The 6,000-nt window shown below is 30.8% G+C and overlaps 1 pseudogene; it reads right to left on the bottom strand.

The window, feature by feature from the left end:
- The window catches only part of LOC126908358 (uncharacterized), a 13,812-nt pseudogene extending 12,439 nt beyond the window's left edge, over nt 1-1,373 (bottom strand).
- Nucleotides 1,374-6,000: the final 4,627 nt, after the last annotated feature.

Genomic DNA, 6,000 nt, shown 5'->3' with positions numbered 1-6,000 from the left:
GGGGCTCACGCCCCCAAACCCCCAGAGGATAGAAGTCAAGCCCAAACCCAACCTATTTAAACCCATTCGACTGAAATTCTCAGTGACCCAACAAGTATAAAACCTTGATGTTAAAATGGTGATATAATATTGAAAAAAATTCCAAAAAAAATTAAATTTATTTACTTCAACACTACCTTAACACGTTTAATGTACTGATAAATACTCTTAAATTTACTATTCCTCGGTAACTACATCATCGAGAATACTTTTTATAGTTAATTAATGAAAATTATCAAAAAAAAACAGCAGTATATAACAAAATTTGTATATGATTATTGAAATCTTTGAAAGCTCATAACTTTTAAACTAGACTTCGCCGACAAAAATTTTTTTTATATTCTTAGTCGGTATGAAAAACTAAATTGATTTTAAAAAAAAAATTTGAAAAATCTCGATGGGGTGGTAAAATGCATTTAAGCCACACTCTTTAAATGTCCTTTTTAATGACAAACATTACAATTACGGTCTTTAAAATAACAATTAATAAAAACATGATTCTTCTTACCGCAACAAGTACAAGTAACATTTCCTCCGTTGATAGTGATCTTGCCACTTCGGTTTTGAGCTGTTCGCGTGAACTTCTTGTTCGCAAAATAAATTTCTCCTTGGCATTCATTGCTGGATTGCCCAAAATTCTCCAAACTTTTTTCTGCACCTTCATGTGCTTGACATATTTCTTTCGCCTTCTCATATGTTAGGTCCGCTTCTTCGCACAGTTTTTTCTTCAGAGTTCTGTCTTTTACTCCGTGTACAATTTGGTCTCTTAAAGATTCTTCCAAATTATTTCCAAAATCGCACAACATAGATAACTTTTGCAATTTAGTCACAAATTCAGTTATTGACTCATTGCTCGATTGTAAGCTATTTCTAAATTTTGACCTTTCGGCAACTACCGAAACTTTTGGTTATAAGTAATTTATCATATTACTTACTAATTTGTCATAACTTACATCTTTAGGCAAGGTAGGTGTGCACAAGGATTTCAATATCTTGTACCCCTCGCTACCAATTAAAGTAAGCAAAATACTTTCTTTATTTTCTTTTATTTTGTTTACTTGCATAAATAATTCTAGTCGTTCGACCCAACTTACAAAATCATCTTGAATTTTGTATTCTTCGATATTACCTATTTTAGCCATGTTGTGGTTTACTTTTTTTTTTATCTCTATTGATTCAATTACCTGTGCGTTTTTTATTGACTTGCGGATCCCATCTTTGTCGCCAATTTTGTGTTCTTTATTATTCTATTATTTATTATTAGTAAACACAAATTAACACATTATTTAATTATTAACATTTCTTTATTATGGCATGATACACATGTTAGAACACTCGAACATTCAATTCTCTCTCTTATCAACAATTACAAGTATTACAACGTATCATTCAATTAGTAGTGATACCAACATAAAACATCACAGAATTGAGTGTACATGTGATATGGTAAAGCATACTTATCATTTGAAAAGTCCATTCGCAAGTTGTCGTAAGGGTACGATTTATATTTAAAGTACACTTTTAGAGATGATAACGAATGATGGTCAAATCTACTACTATGTTAGTTTATTTTATTTTTTCTATCTACTTGAAATGCTACAATAACAAATCTCGGATTCTCAGTCTGTGATGAAGTTTTCACGGTCCAGGCTTGTTTTTTACTATTTGGTAGCCAGGATTTTCATATAATTCTCAACTTCGAAATGCTATTTAAAGCGGTGTTGAGGTTTCTAAGATTTTGAGCATGTCTAACCGCATGGCATCCGACCACTTACGTGTGGAACTTTCCATACAACTTTGTTCAAAAAAATTTTACAACTCGATAAATTTTCATTTGTCGAGTAAATACAGTTTAAACTGTACCACTCCGTTGCAATATTAAGTCTTGACGACAATTAACGATGACTTTTTTATGATCCTCGGCAAATCCTAATAATAACCTTAGAGGTATGCATACTTCAAATTTCATACTCAAATTTTCAGCTACAACACTCCAGCCAGCATTTTCAAACCTTGTATGATCATTAGGTGAAAACGTGACGTATCCTTTTATTGTAGACATTATCCCAGGCATACGTGATCGATCTATTTCTATTGAGTTCAATAAATATCTTATTTCAGTGAAGCAGTGAGCTAACCAATTGTTAACCAATTGTACATCTGAGCCGGCAGGAACTCCCGAGAGTTCTTTATCAATAAAGAGATAGGAATCACATGAAAGGGTGTAAACATTTTGCTGTTGAATACATATTCGTATCTCATCATTATTCGTTAGTGTGCTAACCGAAAACGGTTGATAGGAAAAATAATCCAATTTCACTAAGCGGTCTTCATTGTACGGTGTTTACTTCCATTACTTCTAAAATATCGTCCATTGTTAATTGTATATCCCAAAGCTGAAAGAATGTCAAGGTTTTCACGTCGTATCTTTTCAACTAGTCGTTGTTTAATGATTGGTTTTTTAATATTACTCTTGGTTTTATTGAATCGAAGAGCCATTGCGTATATGTAGACGTATGCTATTAGGCTCACCTCTAAAGTTAATTGCTTTATCGTCTTGATCTTGACACGGTATAAAGGTGTTCAAAAGGTTATTAATAATAATAAACAAACGTAACACCGTTATGGAGTCCACTTAAATTTTATTTTAAATTATAATAATATTATAAAGACTGGTGTACAGTGAGGTGCGAAATACAAAAATTAATAATGCGCTGATGAAAAATCACACGGCACGTACGGCGGATGTAAGTCACAGATGAACTTGTTTACATAGTCGCCGACGTGTCTCTCGATGCTGAACCCCCTGACCTGTCCTATCTACCGACCGTCGGATAAGACGAACTTGTGTTATCGTCAACACTAATGAGTGCGACGGTGGACAGCTGATAATCACGACCGGATAACGTGCTAATTCACGGTAAATGAATAGTGCGCTATTACGGGCCGTGTTAATCTGTTATTTTCACAGTTATAGAGTATAGTGCTATAATTCAAATAACAAAAATTAATAAAATAAAAATGGAAATAAAGATGATAATGAGGGTCTTGGGTTTTTGTATACAATGAGAAACTGATGTTGTGATTCTATCGGGGTCGTATGGTTCAAGGGTTTAGAACAATAAAGACAAGTAGATATAAGAGAAATTATTAATGTTCCTCTATAGAGGTATTACAAATGACCTAACTGGTAAGTACCTGAAATAATATACTGAGGCAACGAAGAGGCGGTAGCCATCTCACGAATATCCAGTTGAAGTATATATATATAGTAGAAATCACATTATGTTTTTAAACTCTTTTAGGCAACGATGAGGCGGTGGCCATCTCACGAACACCATGTTATGTGATTATGTATAAGGTACGAATTAGTCAGTAATAATTAATGAAGCTTGCAAATAAATATGATTATACGATCTATTGCTTTATCATTCTTTACTCTGATTATTAACTCTAAATAAATGGGATAATATAAATTGACTTACCTTCGTATTCTGTAATGTCCAAGAAGATAAATGAAGTATTTACCAGAAATGCCAATTTTTACTCAATATTATTCATTTATGGTAATAATGTCTTTATAGACTAAAATAAGTTTTAAACACAAATAAGGTATACACAATAAGGTAACTCAAACGGCAGCACGGGGCCGTGATCAAAAATGTAAAAGAAATAGTGGTTCGTAAGAACAAACTCACTTGGCTTCTCAATGGACATCAGTGCTTTTTATAGTACTGAAAAGGTACCCCCATATCCAGGGATATTGCCGTTTGTGCTATTCATAAATAGTAAAAAAAATTGAATATATTACCATAGCTTTTAGCTCAATTACAAGTTTAAAATTGACATCTAGGCCAGTCAACAAAGGAAACATTGCGGAAAAAATTCCCAACCAAATTTTGTTTTTTTAAAAGTTGAATTAAAATGTGTATAATGACATACTAATAGTCCTACTAATTTAACTTACAATTCATTTCTATAACTGTTCTTACAGCTTCCAATTCTTCTCTCCTCATAACATGACTAAACAATCTAAGTCTATTTTCTCTCATCTTATCCACAATTGACACTACACCTATACTCACTCTTATATACTCGTTCCTTATTCTATCTTCTCTAGTCACTCCACTCATCCAACTAAGCATTCTCATCTCTGCTACACTTATTCTCTGCTCTACTTTCTTATCAACCGCCCAACACTATGAACCATACATCATAGCTGGCCACACAATTTCATACTAAATTTAAAAACTATAATTAGTATTTATTCATATATTATATTTTAAAATCAAAGAACTACTAATCAGGATATAATTAAAGAAATAAGAGTTGATGTTGCTTTTAGAATAATCCACCAATATCTCTAAATGAAACACTATCTACAGGTTTGCATCGAAGTATTTCTTATGATAGTGATTTTAATCACTACCATATATCATACTTGACCCAAGTATGCCACGTCACCATTGTGACGCGATCCTCCTGTGCTGGATTTTTTTAATATTATACTAATTAGTTAAAAACTATAAGGAAAATAGTTCTGAATATTTCAATTATTATCATCTATAGTATTTCCGGAACAATGTCAAAAATTAAGTTGAAAAAGTACTAGTTTCTATACCCATGATAAAAAATAGCATTTGATAGCCATTTTCACTGTGAAGATAAAATAAAGTCCAACATTTTTTCCATAATAAAGAATATTACATTAGCTTTAATTTAAGATATATAAAAAATAGTCAGTATTTCCTAAACACTTTCAAAAAATTTAAGTTGAAAAAGATATTTTTTTGTAAAAAGTTGTCATATTGAATCCCCTCTGTGGGCAGATACAGGGTCAGATTGAAAAAATATATATGCCAAATGATAGGTAAATACCTACTATATCTATTAAAAAAAAATTATATCGATTTGGTAATTTTTCAAAAAGTTATGGCAGTTTTAAGTAAAAAAAATTGAAAAAATGTCGAAATTTAGCGATTTTTAAATTTGTTATTTTTTTGAAGGTTTCCGCCATTTACGGGACTAAGGGAATTTTTTTCTATTTTTGAGGGTAATGTCTTCGACTAGATATGATTTGTGATCTTTAGACGTATTGTTGAAAGAAATCGGTTCATTGAGCTGAGAAATAGTGGTAACAGACACAAAAAAAAATAACACATCACAATAAAATTATTACCTTTTCAGCTTCGCATCGTCGGATATCATCTTCACTTGTACTACCAACTTTGCCGTATCAATTCTGTACTGAGACCTTACTGAGCCGAGTTTTTGTATATATTTTTTATGTTGTTTTTTATTTTTATATTTTTTATATAAGGTAATTTCATAGTTATAACTTATACAATTTTTAATAAAATAAAAAAAAATTTTTTTACTTGTCGGAAGTTGTATTATTTTTAAAATAAAAATAGTTAAAAATAGTCCATAGTTTTTAACAACCATATGATGTAAAACTCTAATATTTGGTCAACTGAGATAACAACAAACGAACAACGATAACACATAATCAAATAATATTTTGTTACAAGTTAGTTTAGCCATTTACCCGATATGATAAACAATTTTTGTGTTCATTGTTGATTAAACTAATTTACTTATTAAACGAGTATATATTAATATAATATTTATATTTATTATATCTATTAAACTTATTAAACAAAGTTGCATAATAAATTAAGTATAAGGATTAAAGATACATTTTTAATCGTGATTTATGGTATAAAGTTTAATAAAATGATAATATCAACATTAACCTTATATTACAGGATTAATGTTTTATATAATAGCTGCTATCATTATCACGTACTATTATACACACCCAATTTTTAAAAATTCTTTTTTTTTATCATATCATATTGGTTATCTTTTGTCCCCTCCACAAAAGACCTGTCTTTGGGTAAATATCGCACTATGTGATTGAGGAAATAATGCGACTTAGTCAGTCATCTGGCAAAAAAT

The sequence above is a fragment of the Daktulosphaira vitifoliae genome, unplaced genomic scaffold, assembly GCF_025091365.1.
Source record: "Daktulosphaira vitifoliae isolate Bord-2020 unplaced genomic scaffold, ASM2509136v1 Scaffold_5, whole genome shotgun sequence".
Taxonomy (NCBI): Eukaryota; Metazoa; Arthropoda; class Insecta; order Hemiptera; family Phylloxeridae; genus Daktulosphaira; species Daktulosphaira vitifoliae.
Note: the sequence above shows the minus strand (reverse complement) of the source record. Positions and strands in the feature narration are given on the sequence as shown.